The 20,545-nt window shown below is 41.4% G+C and overlaps 1 protein-coding gene across 7 annotated transcripts in view; it reads right to left on the reverse strand.

Moving 5' to 3' along the window:
• The window catches only part of rnf152 (ring finger protein 152), a 59,464-nt gene that overhangs the window by 8,962 nt on the left and 29,957 nt on the right, over positions 1-20,545 (reverse strand). For 3 of the 7 annotated variants that reach the window (XM_040043635.1, XM_040043636.1, XM_040043637.1), the window contains one exon: positions 12,021-12,098. The exons of 2 other annotated variants lie outside the window; for them this stretch is intronic. The gene's annotated coding sequence lies outside the window, so the exon portion shown is untranslated. Of the gene's footprint in view, positions 1-10,292; positions 11,848-12,020; positions 20,320-20,545 lie in introns of those variants that run through there. 2 more of the 7 variants (XM_040043638.1, XM_040043642.1) reach the window with 2 other exon arrangements.

Here is a 20,545-nt window from a genome sequence, read left to right on the forward strand (position 1 = left end):
ATGTAGCAGTGACAGATAAGAATGAGTTCACACTAAGCATGCTTGGAGCGCTATATTCAGTCTTCTTTTAGTTTGGTTCACTTGAGTGAAAACAGATGATCACATTCGACCTTGAGTGGCATTAAACAACCACAACAAAAAAAAAGGACAGGCTGGTCTGTTTTAAATAATTTCACTGACTGAGTCATCAATATATGCTGTAAGAAAAGCATAGCCTAAGCACCCTCATGCATAATCACATCCTGCAGCTCTTCCTGGGGGATCCTGCATAGCCAGATGGGAAGCCTAATCCCTCCAGTGTATTCAAGGTTCGCCCTGGGGTTTCCTCCAAATTGCCCTAACCAGAACACCTCCTTAGGGACGCATGCAAGAGGAATCCTGATCAGAGGGCTGAGCCACCTAAACGAACGCTTTCCAGAATAAAGAAGCAACAAAACCCTTCCCTGATTTGCAAGACCGTTAACCTCTTTTCTGAATACTGATTCTATTTAGCTTTAATTTTTAGTCATTCGCCAGTATAGCAATTTGATAGAAGATGGTGAATTCCATGCGCAGATATTTTGAAGGTGAATGTTCTGCACTTTTTTCAGTTTCACTACCACTCAGCAACTAGTCTGCAAGCTTTACATGCAAACAACAGGTGACTGCAGCAATCTGTTAGCGACGTTTTTTGCTGCACACTCTTTACTACTGATTTCACCTAATTGCAGCAAGCAACCATTCACCAACCAGTCAAGGATTGCATTTGATATCCTAGCATGTGGAGGTTACCATGGGGTCACCAATTGGTCTGTAAAGCGAGAAAGTGAAACCAAAGCAAAACTAAGAAAAAGGGATACAAAGCAAGCTGGAAAAAGAACAATAACTCTAACACATGAACATGTGATATATATTACATGTAATGTTTTAATTGCAGAGTTCGTGAAAGCATCAGGCTGGGCATTTCAGAGGCTAAGACCCAGAAGGTGATGTATTAATGATCTTTTGACTAAATAGTAATATCGCAGCTTTATTAGGCAAGTCCAAGTATGTTGGTACAATGTTGCACTTTCCTTCAGAAAGTTATGATGAGATCTCCTGTCGTGGAGCATCTCTAGTGTCTGTAGTCAGCATCCTCCACTCGGCCGCCCCGCCTCCCTCCCCTGCCTTCAGCACCAGCACCCCCTAAGGCAAAACTCCCTCTCCAGCTGAGTCTGGAGGCTAGACCCTCAATTCCTCCTCCTCCTCACTCTGCAGTCCCCAGATGACCCAGTTTCTCCACACTGAGTCAAAGCTGGGAAAAGGTGCAGAAAATTTCCCCTAGTTCCATGGAAAAGTGAGCAAGAAGAGCAGAGAGAGACGGAGACAGAAACCTGCCCTTGAGGGGGGGGAAAGACAGCCCAGGGTATTACTGAATCCTTCTCCCAAAGATAAGGATTAGCTTTGATCTGACATAAATGCTTTGTGGCTCAATATTCCCATACACCCAGTCGCTCTCCCTCTTTTCTTCCCTCCTGACTGCAAATGCTTTCCTCCTCTGCTTTACATCAGTTCAGGATTTTCACTTTCCAAGTGACTTTTTTGCTCTCCTCCCTTTGGCCTTTTCCTTTCTATGCATTTTGTCAACGCCATTGATGAAAATAAAACCACATGATATAAAAATACAGCATAGACTTGTAAAATAAGAAAAGTGCACTTTGTTTTAGTTTAATAAAATTGTCAAAAAGACTAATACGATAGCAGGTTTGAATGAATAGCCTGTGCTGTACAGTTGAGTAAGTCATAACCACAAACCCACTCCAAAACCCTACGATGTAACCTGACATCACTCCCTCTGGAAATTTAACTCTCAGGAAATGTTGCATCGACACAACCTGTAACTATTGTGGTTTTTGAGTCCAGTTCTGGCCAACCACAGTGTGTGTGAAAGGTCAGTGGTTGGTGGTTCCTGCAGTCATTTATACGATCTACTATAAATCATTAGATCTATTAATGCAAACAATGAGCCTTATTTATTGCATTTACACTAAACTTTACTAGTTTTCCCTGGTGCCTTTTACTTTTTGCTCACACACTTGTTTAATTTAATAACATAATAATAATTCTAAGAATAATAACATATTTTGACTATAGAAACTTCCACACACTCCCACGCTTCATTAATTTCCTTGTGTTGTTATACTGTGTTTAGACCTTGAAGCCACATTACAGATCCACATATAAACAATGTTTGTGTTTTTTAAGGGTTAGACAGTAACAGACCGCCATGAACTGCTGTAGTAATTATCGACTTCTGGTGTGTTTGTGTTCAGAGTGCAGTTCAAATGTTAATTAAAGCATTCTTTCTGTAGCTGTGTAAGACATGAAGCCTGGGAAGGGCTAAAAAAAAAAAAATGTAATTTTAATACATAAGTACAAACACTGTTAAGTGCATCTGGTTGTTGCAACAACTAGATGACTTAGGAGGACATTGGCCCCACTTGGGCTAAGGGGTGACTGCAGTTGGCATCTAGCCTGAAGGTTTTGGGTCTAGCCCAGCGGTCCCCAACCTTTGTTGCGCCACGGATTGGTTTATGCCTGACAATATTTTCACAGACCATCTTTTAAGGTATAGCAGATACAACAAAATAAAACCAGTACCGGTACCAAAAAAAGATTTATTTATAACACACAGGAAAAGACACAGGGAAACTGAACTATAAAAATTATTTAAAAAAAATAAAGCTAAAACTGTAAAAACTGCTAAAAACACTGAAAACCATCAATTTCACACCCGAGCCTCAACTCTCGCGGCCCGGTACCAAACGACTCAGTCCGTTGGTCTAGCCCAGTCAGGATGTGCGATTTAGCCCTTCTCTTTGTTCTCTTTAGTGATAAAAATGTCGTTCTTCAGATTGTGTAGCTAGCTTTAAAGCTTTAAACGAAATTGCAATTGTAAGTGCAAGAGTGAGTGTTTCCATGGAAAAAGCAGAGACGAACTGATGTGTGCTCACGCTCGGATCGTTCATCGGAGTGTGAGCATAGTCCAACCGGGGAGTGGGCAGAAGGGGACACTCGGGATTGGATACAGCACAGAGCAACCTCTGTTTGTGACAGAGCCCACAAACTCCTCTTTAAAGTGTTCACAGAGGTCAGCAGAAGGCTCTTTTCCCACAGACCTTTTTGCAACCACAAGTATTGCCCCCTAGTGGTCTTTAACAGAGTGCAGGTTTAACATACTTTGTTAGCTTAACTTTGCAGACCTGAAAGCTTTGTCCATCTTTTACATTGCCTGCAGCACCATTTAGATATTTAGAGGCATGAATTTGTATACTTTTATCTCAAAGTGAGGACAATGTAACTTTGCTTTTTTTTTTAACATTTGTGTGAATAAAGAAAGTAATTAAAGTCTTTTTTTAGTTTTAACATGATAGAAGAGAGTCGGTTGCAGTTCTGAGAAACAGAAAAAGATTTACAATACCCACACGGGATAAAAGTACACGTGTATCATTATCATTCCCAATGCACTTTATGTACACAACAAGCACCACCACGGGGTATTTCTCTGTAAATTATATCTGTCTGCGCATAGTATAGTATTTTTCTTATTTATATTTTTTTTATATTTTTATTTTTCTAATACATCTCTAATTTTATTCTGTCCCTTGCGGTAATGAGTGAATTTCCCCAGTGTGGGATTAAATAAAGTCAGTGTCTATAATTAGCACAGATTATTTATGTTTTGGATTAATTTTTCAAAATCCATCGCCACCATTTTCCAAAATCTGTCACCATCATCGTCACAATCTGTCATGTCTGGATTTTAGTTGTTTTTTTGTTGTTGTTCCCTGAAAATGGGGAGGGATGATAATAGAAAATCAGCCACACGGTATCGTTTTCTCAGCCTGTAAGAAAAAAAAAAAAGTCCTTGTCTGCTCTCAAGGAGCGTTGTGAGGTCATGAAATAACAGCAAGGAGCTGGAGGACCAAACGCGGCTGCGACTTAACAATATGATTTATCGATTCAACTGAGCTGTAACCAGGACAACCTGGCTGACCCACTTACTGTCACACCTACATACTGTGGATATGCAACAACGAAATATCCACAAAAGGTCCAAGAGGAGCAGTGTTGAACAACAGCAACCTGAGACTGAAGCGCACCTGGAGACGGTTTGTTTGAAGGAAAGTTTACAGCGTGGGAGGAGGGAATGATGTGCGATTTAGTAACGATGCAGAGTGACCGAGCGGCAGCCTCAATAGGCCCATCGCGCCTGTGGTCCTCTGGGAGTGACCGACAGAAAACAACCCCTCCCCACGAGGCCTCCGCACACAAACGAGGAGGAGGACAGAAAAAGTGTTCCTTCTCACAGACAGGAGTTAAAAATAACCACAACAGCCACAGCTCCACATGGCCGACATAATAAAGAAGCTGGAAGCAGCGTTGGGGAGAGCTTTGCTAATCCGGCGGTTTGCACCCATGAAATGTCAGTGAGCTGATGATGTACAGTGTGAGCTCGAGGGAGACAAAAGAGCAGAAGACAAAGGAAATTTCTGAAAGGGTTGATAGTTTGTTTTGGCATTTTTGGTTTTTTTAAAATACTACAGACAAAAAAAAACTCAGGTGAGGTCAAAACAAAAGCAACACCTCGACCCACAAGAGCCAACAAGATGCTTCAACTAACAAACTGACACACAAACTTAGTGTTCATGTGTCTAAAGGATCCTATGTCACTGCTAACCAGATCTCTTAGGAACTGAAGTGTTCTTCTACACTAACAAAATGACATTTAAAAAAACAAAAAAAACAAAAAAAACTATTAAATCAATGCTGTCAGCTCAATGTTTTTGTCAGATTTCAACCAGATTTGCCCAGATTGAGGTTGGGAAAAAATTAGACTGCAATCAGAAACTGATCTATTTTTAATTTTTCTTTTTACTTTGAAGTTGAGAACAAATAAAACCACAAACATTACTGTCAGCAGGACTGGACACGGGTTCATGTATCTAAAAGTCCAAAAATGAGAAAATTAAAGCACTCACCCAGTACAAGTCGTAATGAAAATTAAGCTAATTAATGTCATATTGAACACAACGGTGTCCAATAAATTGTTGCATTTGGCCGTCATAATCTTTATGAGAACAGCTGATCATGACTTGTGATTTTCTCACATGTCACTGCTTCCAAGAGGCCAGAATTTAAACAATCTGAAAATATCCTCCACACCATTACACCACCATCACCAGCAGCAGCAGCCTGAACTGTTGAAACAAGGCAGGATGGATTCATGCTTCCATGTTACTTAAGCCACATTCTGAGCCTACCATCATGTTACCACCGTGTTGCAGCAGAGACTCAACAGACCAGACAGCGTGTCTTTAATCCTCTGCTGTCCCGTGTGGGTGAGCCTGTTTGAATTATAGACTCAGTTTGCTGTTCTTAGCTGACAGGAGTGCCATCCAGTGTGGTTTTCTGCTGCTGTAGCTTCAAGCTTTGGTTTGTTGTGCATTCATTGATGTTCTTCTGGATACATTGGATGTAATAAATGGTTGTTTGAGCTACTGTTGCCTTCCTATCCGCTCAAAGCAGTCTGGCCATTCTCTGCTGACCTCTGACATCAACACATTTTCACCCAGAGAAACAACACTCACTGGATATTTTCTCTTTTGTGGGTTAAACCTTAGTTGTGTGGGAAAATCCCAGCAGATCAACAGTTGCTGAAATACTCACACCAGTACTTCTCAACCACATCTGCATGCTAAATTGCTGCCAATTACATATTTGCATCAACGAGGAGTTGCCAGTGAATGTAACTCATCAGTTTAGTCAGAACAATCTGGAAAACCCTGAAAACGTATTTCTGCAGCAGCTTCCTAACAATAAATTTGCTTCTGATCCACCATCATGAACAAACAACTCAAACCAACATCAAAGAGCTGAAGCACCTGCGTTCTCCCCGGCAAACATCTATGAAATGGCAGTGTTGCCTCCAGGGTCACTGCAATAGGTTACTACTGATTAGTGTGAAAATTGGTGTGGAAATCTGTGCTGTGGCCCTGCTACCATTGTTAAAAAAAACGATCAATTCAACCTGTGAAAAACCAGTTTCATCTAGTTAACCCACTTATTCATCCACAACTGCATCCAGATTTGCTTTTAATAAACACACAAACAGACGCCGATGTAGCTCGCTGCTGGAACTCATCGCTCACCTCCACCCCACTTTGCTTTTTTCCACCTGTGTCGCCTTCAGTGTCAAACAAACTGACCAGCATAGCTGCAGAGTGCCAACATCACCGCTTTAATGTATTCCGTGACATGACAGACAAATGGGGATAAAGTGTTGGTTTTACTGCAGCTAATCGTCACTAATGTATTCCAATTTTTTTAATCTTTCCATCAACATTCATGTTTTCAGCTGCAGGCTCTTTGCAACAACATAAATGTTACAGTGCGAATAAACATGCCAAATCAAACGTGCTCTCCTCTGCTGTGTGTCAGGACTGCAGGCATTGTGCTGAGGCAGCGTTTGCATAAAGCTGCTGTGTCGATTTTCTCTCCCACACATCACGAGTCTGGATGGGTCTCAACACTTCTCCTCCAGAGTACATTTAACTGAAGGTGAAGTGGTCAAGCAGGAGCTGCTGGGGTTAAGGCTCAAGCAGCTGTGTGTGTGCGCGCGTATGTGCGTGTGTTTTAATCCAAAACTCATCAATTTCGTTAAACTGCCCATTTTTCATACACATTTCATGTTAACTGCACAGGCGAGAAGGGCAAAGAACAGGCTGTCCTTGAGACGTTACATTTTACAGTACATATGTGACTGTGGGCTCAAGAGTAGAGTACAGAATGAGGACCAGTTTTTGATTTTAGTGGGCATGGAGGCCCACTGTGCATAATGGGCACAGTGCAGAGGTTCAAGTGTTAAGGGGGACACACCTAAAAAGTTGTGATGTTCTGTACAGTCCTGTGTGGTATAATTTCATTCATCTTCTTTTGGCTATTCCTTTTAGCGGTCACCACATCTGCCTCCGTCTCACCTGTCCTAACAACTGTCTGCATGTCCTCCTTCACTACATCCATAAACCTTTTCTGTGGTCTTCCACCTTTACTCCTGCCAGGAACCTCTATTTTCAACATCCTTTGTTCAATGCATCCACTATCCCTCTTGTGCACTTGTCCAAACTCTTTCCTCTCTAACCTGCTTAACCTGAGCTGATGTGCTTCTTGTTTATCCTGTCCATTCCACTCAATGGAAATCACAATAAAAATCTTATCATCTTCAGTTTGGCCTCCTGTCTTGTCCATGCTACAGTCTCCGAATCTTAGATAAGTCCTGCAAGTAAGTCCTGGTATTATCTTGTAAATGTTCCCTTTCATTCTCTCATTCTTTCATCTCCACCCACTCCACCCTGCCGGCACTCTGTTCTTTGCCTCTCTTCTCCACTGTTTCTTGTATGCAAATTTTATCCACTTTACTCTATTTGCTTCTTATATCCGTCTCCCTCTCATTCATACACATGTATTCTTTCAAGCTTCTACTGACACTCAATCCTTTTTTTTCTACAACATACCTCCACCTCTCCAGGCTCTCTTCCACCTGCTCCCCACCCTTACTACAGATCAATATCATCTGTAAACATCATAGTCCACGGAGACTCCCAGCCAGCCTCATCTAGCAGTCTGTCCACCACCACTGCAAACAAAAAAGTGCTCAGATCTGTGATGTAATCCCACCCCTACCTTGAGCCCATCTGTCACTCCTATCACAAACATCACAACTGTCTCGCTGTCCTCATGCACGTCCTGCACCACCCTCTCTGCCTCTCCTGGCTTCGTTATGGTGTACCACAGTTCCTCTCTTGGTAGTTTATCATATGCTTTCTCTAAAGCCACAATAACACCATGAAACTCCTTCTGACCTCTCTACACTTCTCCATCAACACCCTCAAAGGAAACATTGCATCAGTAGTGCTGCTCGCTGATCATCACCTCTCCCCTTAACTTGGCTTCAACAACTCTTTCCCATAGCTTCATGGCATGGCTCATCAGCTTTATTGCTCTGTAGTAGCTACAGCTCTGCATCACCCTTACTCTTGAAAATTGGAATCAGTACTTGTGGGATTTTAGGTTTTGGAGTACTGGTGAACAAAAAAGATATAAACTGTGGCTTTTAAAATGTCACGGGCACATTTTATTATTGGTCACTAGTATCACCGAAAAGAACATTTTTTGTTCTTGTTACACTAAATGATATAAATCATAAACATTCATGCAAAATAAGAATTACAAATCTGCAGCTAAGCCTATTGAACAGACCAAACACACTGTCACAAGGCATGATGGGTAATGCCAGCTAGCTGCTGGGTTACTGTGCTGCTTTAAACAGTAAAGACAGATACAGTAAAAGAAAGTAGAGATGCTGTGTGCTTGACTCAGAAAGGGTAAGGTGAACCAAAGATAACGAGTTACTGAAGACAGAAGAATTTCTGCCCCAGAATTGGGAAGAACGACTCCAAGCTGAGTTTGTTTCTAAGCTTCTCGCTGTGATCAAAGTGCAAACTACTGCTTCCCTAATGCTTCTTTACAACAGCAGCTTAACCAAACCTGAGTCCACATTAGTAATCGTACCGTTTTTCTCTGCATATTTAAGCATATATTACATGCACACATTAGCTGACACTGTTGTATCTGCGCGTTTCTTTCTGTGCATCACACATAATGTGATAGTGTTGCACTGTGTATATGCGTGTCAGCAGAGCAGATGGAGCGTCTGAAAGAGGCCTGTGCAGCCGACCACTGCAGGATACATTGTGGCAATTTCCAGCTTGAGAAGCCAGAGAGAGTCAGAGCTGGCAGAGCTGCTGGATGGATTCCCTCCACCAGCACAGGTCTGCCTGTGCAGCACTGTCCGTCACATCAACTCCCGCAATGCTGGGAGGTTACCTGGTGAGAACTGACTTCATCCAGTACCTCTCTCCAGGTACAAAAACAAAGTCTGAACTTAAAATCAGCTATAAAAGCCAGTTAGAATTTAGACAAAACTAATGTCAGCTGCATTTCAGTTTCAACTGTAGTTTAATTATAAAGCATAACAACAATTCATCCCAGGATGATTTACAGTGACTTACAGAGTCCATTATATTACAGATGGATAATTCAACCTTATACACTTAAAACTGAAACTTTAAATGTATCGCTTTCTCCAATAAATATAAGACCAGAAAGCACACTTCTACTGAAGCCACAGACTGGTTATGAAGACTTGAGTTGACAATCTTTGCAGTCAACAACATGAAACTGGATGCTTTCCCTGGTTTATTAACTTTTCTGACTACAACAACACAATATGTACATCACGTTTTAATGTATGAGACTATAAACTTGCACACTGACCTTGTAAAAGCCTCAAAAATCTTTTTAGTGAAATAACAGATCGATTGAGCAGAGGACACAACTGCTGCCGGCCATTAAAAAGAAGCCCAGTTTAAGTCGCTTTCAGGATTGGCTTCACGTTTCAGCCCATGAAGCTTCATCCATCCTTTAAACTGCCTATGACTACAGCATGATGCATCCCTTCAGCTTTCACAGAGGTCACAGTAAGTCCAAAAAACTCCCTCTGGAAAACTAATCAATGTTCCTCTCTGCTCTTTGATGAGAGGCATCTCTATCCTGAGAAAACATGCAATTTTTAAAGCAGAAAAAGGTCATCGCTGCGACTACAGCAGCCGGAGGCTCGATCTACATCTGCAGATTCAAATAAAGATCCAGGAGCTTGGAGATAAAGGCAAGCGCAGCAGCTCTGGCTAAACTTCAAAACAGCACTGACAGTTTTAATTAAGCTAATCTGCTTACAGAAATTATGTAAATGAGGATCACACAAATTATCAACTGTGAGACAATGGCACTGTTATTATTTTATGTTGTTTCCTGGAAGAAAAAAAAAAAAGTTTGAATAATATTTCAAAAACAAAGAAAAACTTTCAGAGGTTAATGCAGTCTCCAGATGACTCATAGCTCATAATGTGCTTTTTTCCTCTCATGGCAGAAATCATTTTGTACCATCAGGTCTTCAAATGGAGCACATCTCGCTGCAGAATGAAACACTTCAATTCACTTATTAAATAACGGAGTTCACAGGCGAGGTGATGGCATTTAAGGACAGGCCGTGAGGCTGTGAGAAGACATTTGAGAGAACCAAAAAAAAAAAAAAAAAAAAACCAGAAACCATAATCACAGGTGTATGAAGAAGAGCTTTTCTCTGTCTCTGTGTGTTTGTGCCCTGATTTGTGGGTTTTAAGCCTGACAGGAAGTGGTAAATAAGACTCTGGTACCTGAGATAATGCACCTCGACCCCGATCCCTCAGTATGAGCTCATTCGCACATCAGGAAGCAGCACAGCAGGAATTTGTGTGCGTGTTGGTGTTCATGTGTGTGTGCGTCCATTTGCAGCATTTTCACAGCACAAGCTCTAAAAACTCCAAGCTTGAGTGTCTTTTAGAAGCTCGGCAGGAAAACATTCAGGGAAAAAAAAAAGAAGAAGAAAAAAAGAACCAGTCGATTAGAGAGTCATCACACGTATCGCCTCCTCTTCAACCTGCACCTTGGCTCGCACATCCATCGACGGCAGCGCTGCCAGCTAACGCTTTCAAGAGTCTGTCAGTCAGTTTGAAGCGCGTTTGGAAACCGTGGCACGTTGTTAGGAGACACGGGTTGTCATATCGTGGATGTTTTGTCAAAGACTCGCTCCGAGGGCGTCGGGGAAACGACCGGCGGTGGGAGAACTGATGAGGTGACAGCGGCATATTTTTAGAGCTGCCCTCAAACCTTTACATGTCACCTTGTCACCATTAACACCTCTATATCGTCGCTGGCGCTTTGACACGTTAATTATGGGCGAACCCAAACAAACGTCGTCTACTCCCACACGCACAAGAAAACCAGAAGAAGGCCTGAGGATTAATTCTGCGTATTTCAGTGTAATTTAATGCTTTGTGACAACTTAATTATTTCACAGAACGTAAACAAATATTTGCTTTTTGTTTTACTCAGCAGTAATTGCTGCAATAAACAAAGTTTACCTTATCAGTATGAAGGAAATGGAAATTTTCATTCGGTAGAATAATGACTCCAGCAGAGTTTAGACAGGTTTCTTATGATTCTGATTAGAGAAAGACACTAAATTGAAATCTATGGGAGAAATATGTGGCAAAAACAAAAAATAGTGGTAAAAGTATTTTGCAGACATGTGACCACTAACCAAATGAAATTACCTTTGGTCATGTGAGAAGAGAATAAAGGCCCAGAGATTAATCCTCAACCAGCAGTTAGCCACTGGTTGTGAGGGGAAAAATTCACCTGACTGGTTCTGAGTGTTTGCTAAAACTGAGCCACACCAGACCAGTCCGTGATCCTGTGGCAACCAAATATCACAAGAGAAACATTTATATTCCCAAACTGGTTTTCAAAAGCCTCCCTGTGATTGCGTTGGTTGCTAGCATATTGTTGCAAATGTAGTTGTAGCTTGAATGGAAGTGACTCAGCTGGTAGTTAATGAGATTTTACAGACAAACATGACAAACTACAGGTAACCATAGTTCAGCAATTAGTGCTTAGAGGTACAAGCTTCTTAAAGCCGGTAAGTACGGCGTTGTTATGCCCTCCATAACCTTTAATTCATGAACTATAGTTTGACTTTAATGCTTGTTCTCATTAAATGCAGCACTTCCTTCTAAATACTACACAATTTCTGTAGGACAGCAAGTTTTATGGTCAGGTCAAATATAGTCTGTATTTGCAATGTCTGAAATGTCAAATTCACTCTCATACACATCAGCTATCATTTCTAAAAGGGGCAGGATTGTCATGTTGTTCCTTCTGTCTTTTATTCTAAAAGAGAATGAAAGATAAACAAAAGACTAAATATAGTAAAGAGCAGAGCATAAAATTAGTGATTTCAAGTATGTAACTTATGTCTGACATGACCTAATGCGGAGAAAATAAAGGCAAACCAGAGTCTAACTAGTGTCTTTGGGGTCTCTCGACGGGCAGTACAAACTCACCCAGACAGAAGCGGATTCCAACTTATTCCGATCAGTCGTGGTGCCCAAATCACAAATGAATCAGGGCCAAAAGGATCGCTGTTAGGAGAAAAGGACAAAAGACAAACTGTCAGTACTGGCCCCGATTGAAGAGCTGCCTCTATGGAGGCCTGAGGAAGTTGAGGGGTTAAAGCCTCAAAAGAGGAGTGAACTGATGATCCACTTCTTTCATATTTTGCTAAAGAATCTCAGGTCAGGCACACCTACAGTTCGAGGGGATCGGCCTCTGATCGCTGAAGAGCTGCCAAAAATAACTTATGTCTATTTATGGCTTAATAACATCACTGGTTCCAACCCTGGTGTCCCCTCCCCCCCTGACATGCTCAGATGTCCAGATCACCAAATCTAGACCACAAACTCCTCAATCTGGGCTGAACCCAGCCACACTAAACACAAACTTTATTGTTTTGGTCTCTAACTAAAGCTCATGACCACTGCTGAGTGTTTGAATATGGATTTGCTATCCAATCACTCTTGATCAAGATCTAGAGACATTTAAACTTTTTTTTTTTGAAAAAGGGAGCAATCCACAATAATCATGGATGGGTACAGCTTAGCATTAATTATTATTAAAATAAAAACAAAATCATGTTTCAAACACAAATCTCATCTTTCCAGTAAAATAAGAAAAATATATTAGATCACAGGTGTCGGATAAGAAATTGTCTACTTGTGAAACTCATCTTTACATTCATTATTAGCACTCAGACATGCCATTATCTGCTGTGTAATGTCCCCGACTCTTTACTAAGAGGCACTCCACAGATCCTGTGTTATCCAACAGCAAGTTCAACCTTCATGCATTAATTTCCTCCCTATAATAAGCTGTATTTAAATGGTGGATTATTTTCCTTTTCAGAGTAACGCCCGTCCCATTAGCTGCGATCGTGTCAAACCGCCATTAAAGCAAATGCATAATAGCCAGTTTCCATTCAATGAAATCAAGGTTCAACATGCCAATGAAACACAGGAACATCGTTGTGAATAACATGAAAAGCCTCGAGGAGGATTGAGTGGCCTGAGATGACGAAGTCGTAGGATGATGGAGTATGTGCTGTTGCCAAGCAATTGGTCCAAAGACAGATGTCAGAAATGAACTGCGTCCTTTACCAATGACAGCTCAGCAATCCATATTGTAAACAGGCATTAAAGTATATCTGATGGTTTGGGAAAATGTGGAAAACATCCCAGTTTTTGTCTTTTCATGCTTTTACTTTCAACACAACATTTATACACATTTCATAAAAAAAAAATAACTTCCTGCCAATCTTACTTCTGAAAAAGCTGTCAGGTTGGGGTTACACGTGTGAACAAGTTGGAATATTTTCTGACACAGGATGAAAAAGAAGCGTGTGCCACTTTGACACTTGCTCGAGGGTTTTTCTGTCTGGCATTGGCAACAACAACAGGTTGTTTTCCCTCCAAGTCCTTGCGGAAACGTGTAATGCGATTTCCAGTTCGGCTCACTTTCCTCTCTCGCTCTCCCCTCAGTAAAATTCAGCATGTGTCGAGTGGGATGGAGGGAAATAACAACAGGAAACTGTGCTCTGAATCCAGCTGTAAAGTGCTGAGAGGATGGTGGTAAATATCACCTTTAATTCCAGTGTTTTAAGGTACTGCAAAATCCTATCTACTGATATGAGCGAACCATGAGTACTGATATGTAAAGGACCCCCCGCTCTTCCACTGGCCATTTTGTTTCTAATTATGATCTCTTAGTCTTTCTTTTTTTAATCTCTTTCTAGTCAGTCTTCAAGTGAGGTCTTTTTGTATCTCATTATTTTTGTTTTGCATCTTTGTGGTTGTTCTGCATCTCTTCAGGGCTGGATTGCATCTTTATAGTCAGTGATTCATGATTTTTTTTTTGTAACATGTTCTTGTTTTGCATCTTTTTATTGTTTCCTTAAGTTCCTTTTATTTTTCCATCTTTTTGAGAAAGTTTTGAGGAAGTCTCTTGGAATGGTTTGATTCCTTTTGCAAGTTTGCTTTATATAGTTTACACCTTATGAAAGGGGTTAGTTACCACAATAAGGCAAAGCTTTTACTTTGAAGGCTAACGGGCTGGAGTGAATCTGAAAAGTGCAATCCAAACCAGAAACTGGAAACAGTGGGTAGCTTGTGAGTGTTTGCAGACAAATCAGTGTGTACCATGCAAACTATTGACAACCAAGCCTAAGTGAAACTGTCTAAAGCAACTGCGCCAAGGTCAGCAACCACTTGAAAAATGGTTGGAAATGGGAATGCACATTTTTTCCTCGCCCCCCAGAGGTTGCCAGGGGGTCACTGCCTAGGCCTGTATGACTAAGGCATTAGTTTGGTGTGCTCTAGTCTCCCATACTTTCAGCCAGAAAGTGAATAAACTCAGATTATAAAATGCAAAGTTAGACACTGTGAGCAACAATGTCACTTTTGGTAGCACACATAACATAACTGGCTTATCAAAGCTCTTAAACTGACAGCCCAACAACTCTTATCTTATCTTAAGACTCCAACCTCAAATGATGTGCACTGGCATCACCTACCTCAAGAGAAAATCTTATCAAAGAAGAACCAAAGGCCTTCGTTCCACATTCTGAACCTTAATCACGACTCAAAATTGTTCTTCATAGCAAGTAGGCTCCAGATATGTCAGGGTAAACCTGTCTTTTTGTTTCTGTGTGCTTGAAGATATTTTTCAATAAGCACCAGTCTCAGAAAGCTCTGTTTTCACCCCCAATAACATTGACTTTCAGGCAAGATGACATAACTCTATATTATAATCCTAAATCCTTTGAGTATAAACCAATTAAGACTATTTAATCCTTCTGTTTCAAGTGAAAATTGAAATCTTAAAAACAAGGAAAAGAAGAAACACCAGAACAGAGAGCAGAAATCTTTAAGTAGCAGCTGTGGTGTCTCTGGAAGGACAAAGGAAAGCTGCCTGTGTTGTAAAACTGCAAATGAAACAAAACTCCTCAAACACATTCTACATTAGGGAAAGTAAAGGCTATTGTTTTGAAGGACTATGTGGCCAGTTTATAGATAAAAATGGGAAAAGCAAGTTAAACAGTATTTCATAAATTCGCCGCCTGCTGTGCCACCTGCTAACACAGTTTAGACTTTGAGGAATGGCCGGGATGTTGCCACTCTCCCTCCCCGTTCATCTCTTTTAGTGAGACAGACTGTGTTGAGGCTGAGGACATCTTTGGCACTCAGCCTAGGATAGAAATATTCCACAGAGGCCGATGTCAGCGTGGACACCTTCAGCTGGTGAAAACACAAAGCGAGTCAATACCCTGATTGGCAGGTAGCTCCTGAGTCACAGGTCAGGACAACTACTAATAAATCCATCAGGACGCAGTGCAAACCGATACAGTAACCTCTTAATCTCTTTAACGAGCCTTATCAACAAATAAATGGAAAGATACTGTGTCACCTTTAATCAATGGTAACATTCAGTTCTGTTAGGAAAAGGTGACATTATGGCCTTTTAGACTCATTTTTATTAATAAAAAGTCAATTTTACACATTTGTACTGTTTAATTCACCAAAACTTGTTTTGATTTCTCTAAATTCATCTTCCTTGCAGCCCTGATTTCCCTTTGTCCTCTAACAGCTTTGTTGGGGGCTGTTTAGTTAGTTTAGATTTTATGGCCATTCAGAATAAGAGAAAATGATCAGTGCATATATCTTTACAAAGTACTGTTACTGGAAGTAATGGCTCCAACCTAAGACATCTGATTGTAAATATATCATTGTACTAAGAGAAAGGACTCAAATATAAGACACCGGCAGACGACATAACAAAAGATGAGAATCCATCTGAGGTACGAGAAACAAAAAGGGTGCAAACACCCTGTTGATGCCAGATGTCAAAGGGAAGTGACCAGACTGGGTCAAACTAACAGGACTGCAACAGTAACTTAAATAACCATTAATTTGAACAAAGGTATGCAGAAGAGCATCTCTGAATGCACAACATGTCAAACGTTGAAGCACAGTTTTAGCACAATGTGGTCCTCTTTTGCTATTACACTAGAGGACCACAGTCTGTTTCCTGTTGGGTGCCTCTCCTCTTGGGAAGAACAGGACACAGAGGCTACAATTCAAAACTGGACAGCAGAAGACTAGACAAATATTGCATAGTCTGATGAATCTCGATTTTTGCTGCAACACCTGGATGGTAGGGTCATTTTTAGGATAAACAACATGGAAGTATAGATCCATTCCGCCTTGTATCAACACTTCAGGCTGGTGTTGGTGGAGCAGCAGTGTGTTTTCTTGACACTTTAGGTCCCCAGGTACCAACTGAGCATCTTTCAGCTGATAGCTGCTCATAGCAGGATAACACACCGTGTCATGCAGCTGGTTTCTAGAACATTACAAAGAATTCAACATACACAAATGGCCTCCATAATCACAATCCAATGTAGCACCTTTGAGATGTGGTGGAATGAGATATTTTCATCACAGATGTGCAGCTAATAAATCTGCAAATCTGTGAGAGTATCATGTCAATATGGACCAAAATCTTGGAGGAATACATACAACAGCCTGTTGAATCTATGCAATGAAGAATTAAGAAAGCAAAAAGAGATCATAATTGGTACTACCAAGGTGTAACAAACAAAGTGGACAGTTACTGTGTTTATAAAGTGCACTAATTAGAGAACAAGACAGATACCAGTGCAAGGAAAGAAATAACAGCACGTGAGAACAGTTAACCAGAGGGAAGACAGAGACAGGAAGTAAAAGAGACAGACAGAAAAGTAACTGCGTAAAGAGAAAGGCAAAGGCACAGACATAGAAAAGGCAAAGGGAAGCAAAGAAAAAAAAAAATATTCACAATCCCTGAGACCATGACAAGATTGCAGCTGATCTCAATGAGTGGGAAGAACTGAAAGCTGTTCTTTCCACTCATCTACTTTCCAGCAGCATCAAGTGATCCTTGATGTTGCTGTGAAGCCTGCACAGAAAGTCCTGAATCGTGTTTTTGGTGCAACTGATAAGAAGAAGTATCTAAAAGAAAAAACACTATCAGATACTGTCAGGGATGAACTCTGGCACCCTCGCAGTTTATTTGATAGACTAAGGCATACATTGTATCACATTTCTATAGAAGCGAGCTGCGAAATGAATGCAAGGTTATTACCTTTACATATATGAAATATTAGAACATGTCTGGCCGAGATAACAAGACTTGAGAATCTGTTATGATCCCATTAAATCAGCAACCTGTGCCAACCGGAAAGGAAATATATAGTCTTGGTGTTTCCGACCTCAGACAGGGAACTGCGGCTTTGACAACTATTTGCACATCAACACACATCAAGAAAACGAAATGAAAAGAAAAAAAACGGCTCAGCCTCGAAGCCTCTCCTTTTTCTGTAGAAGTGAAAACACGGGGCTGGTTTTGAAATAAGAAGCAGTCCTCAGTATGGGGACTGTAAAACAGCTTGCCAGCGCTAAAGAGACTCCTCTCCAGAGGAACCTTGACGTGTATAATTCCCACTTTAAGGGCAGATTTCATTAGTTTCTGTTGCAGTCAGCCTCCAGAAAATGTCCCCAGATGTTGCCAAATAAAAAGGCTTTGATATTCCTATATGCCTTATCCCTCACTGGCAAGCTCGCTGTGTTTGCTGTGTTTAAAAAGAGCATGGAGTTGATGTGTCGGACAGCTGAGTAGCAACATCAAAGCCCCGCAGCTCTCACATATACAGGTTTGGTTTATACTAACACATAGAGGGAAATTTAGAACATATCACTTACGCAATTTTTATACAAGCTAGATTACGAGTCAGATCTCAAACACACTTTTGCTCATTTGGATTACCCCTCGCATCCTATCAGCACTCACTTAAGATAATGGGCCCTGGTGGGGAGGATATAGGATGCACAGTGAGTCCGGGAGCTTATGCATGTTAGTGAATGGGCAGGCGAGGCAGATAAAGGGCTTTAGAAAACAGACCAGTGGTGGCAATTTGACAGGATTAAAGCCTGACGGTGTGTTGTTGTCGTGGTGTCAGGTGTTGCTCGTTACACTCGAGCATGTCGGGGAATCGTGGTGTTGATCTGTGAGCATGTCGAGGTCATCTGAAGTCGTGGTTTAATCCTGCACTCTGGCACAAGGCATGGACGGACCCAACAAAGGCTGCGTTGTTTTGTTTTTTTAAATTCATGCCAGTAATCAAAAGGGGAGATTTTGACCATTTCTTGGTGTTAAACGTCTTAAAGAACGTGTTTTAGATCAGATCAGGTCTGTGGCTGCCTGTGATTCATTTAAGTACCACTTAATTTGCACAATAACTACCAGAAAGAAACATGTCAGAGTGACTAATGACTGATTGTCAGGATACAGTTGGCAGAGGTGTGTAAACATAATTTAGTGCAAATGCAAGCTTCAGAATGGAGCTGAAAAAAAAAAATACAGCAGTAATACAAAGACTCTTCTAACAACAACAGTTAGCTAACTAGCTAAAGATTATATGTCATGATGTTGCAAACACAGAGCACTGCTGTATGTTTAAGTATCCTTGGGGGAAGATTCTGAACCCTGAACTGTCCCCTGATGAATCAGAGTGTGAGTGTATAAATAGTTGGTTAAAAGCACTTTAAGTAATCTGATATTGTGGGAAAGCACTACACATGTACCAGTCTATGAAATATTAGCACAGGAAAGATGCTAATCTTTCAAATATCAGCAAAGTTCAAGTATCATCGTATGGTAAGAGAGGATGCTGAAAATGGACCAAACTTCTGCCAAGAGCACGTCTGAGATTGATGACTGTATTGTTTTTAGGAGCTGACAGACGAAGCACTGTGGCACGTTTAATAAATGGCAATTTCATCCATTATAGGAGACACTCAGATGTGGACTCTTAAGCGAATGACTGTTCAGGAGATAAAAGGAAATAATGAAAGTCTCTACTGCAGTAAAAAAAATTCTCTAATAGTCTCAGCTGCTTGTTGTATTCTGGCCTAACGGGAGGTTAATCCATCTTGTATTACAATCCTTTGCAATGTAACAGAGAGTGGGGGGTAGTTAGTGGGAAAGACAGAGAACAACACTAGAGGCAGAGAGGCTGGTGTCATTGTATCTACATCCACATGAGCTGAATGACGCACCTTTGACCTGTACAGACATCACACAGATACGACCGCTGACAAACCCCTGATTACCTCCACCTCCAGCACCACTCTCTCCTGTAGATCACCCCTCTCTTTAAAGCAGTGCAACACACAAGAGCCCCGCAGCTGAGTGAGCTACTATTAAAAAAAAAAAAAAAGGCAAATGTCAAACACAAAACACACAGACACACACAAACACACATATTGCACATTCACAGCTGACACGCTTGACCTTCAGTGGTGTCTCCTGAGGCCAAACATGTGAAAGGCTACCTGTGCACACATGCTTTCAAGGTGCCTCTGATGAAATTGGTTCAGCCTCATAGAGCTCCTTTTGTAAAGCCAATTCTCGGGCTTGGCAGTGGACAACCTGGGGAAACAATTGGTTTCCAGAAAGACCTGCAGCTGACAGAGGGAGCTGTGGCTGTAGTGGTCAACAACATGTAGCTTGTATTAAAGAAACACCTCCATGGTAAGAGAAACCAGGAGAACAGTCCTTTAGCCTGCAGACGTCAGGTGATATGTAAATATTATGTACAAAGATTTCCCTGTGTTTGAGTGCACCACTTTCTCCTATACACTGTGACATCATTGCAGTGGCTTACACCAAAGAGAAACAGTCACAAACCAGCCTGGATGAGATCCTCTAATTTGTCCTACGTATTCTCTCTTTTTTGGGGGGGGGTGCAGAAAAATTTGACCCAGTTCAAAATTTAAAGCGTATTTTGTAATTTTAATTGTAGCCCAGTGTAGTATATAATAACTGTATAAAACAGACATGACCTTGTCTGAATACAGTAGTAGATAATGTAGTTCTAATAGAAGTGGAGGAGTTTAAGTATCTCGGGGTCTTGTTCATGAGTGGGTGATTGACAAACGGATGGTTTACAGGAACGGTGGTAAAGAGAGCTGCTGACAATTTACCGGTCGATCTATGTGGTCATAGGGTAGTGATGGATGGATGAGCAGTGTATTCCCTGGCATATCGTAGCAAGAAGAGGCTGTGAGGTAGACCCAGGGCAAACCAGAAAGATTACGGTTTTCCCGTAGACGAGCTGGAGGCGGCTGTTGGTGAGAGGGAGGTCTGGAGTTTTCTGCCAGCTACTGCCGTCATGACCACAACCCAGAAAATCAGTACTAGATGGATGAATGAATGGATGGGTGGATGGATGAACGGATGGGTGAGTGGATGAACGGACGGATTGGTGGATGAATGAATGAACGGATGGGTGGGTGAGTGGGTAGATGGGTGAGTGGATGGACTGATGAATGAATGGATGGGTGAGTAGGTGGATGGATGGACGGATGGATGATTGAGTGGATGGACTGATGGATGAATGGATGGGTAAGTAGGTGGATGGATGGATGGATTTGTGGAT

This window comes from Simochromis diagramma, unplaced genomic scaffold (assembly GCF_900408965.1).
Source record: "Simochromis diagramma unplaced genomic scaffold, fSimDia1.1 OVJJ01000602.1, whole genome shotgun sequence".
NCBI classification, from domain to species: Eukaryota; Metazoa; Chordata; class Actinopteri; order Cichliformes; family Cichlidae; genus Simochromis; species Simochromis diagramma.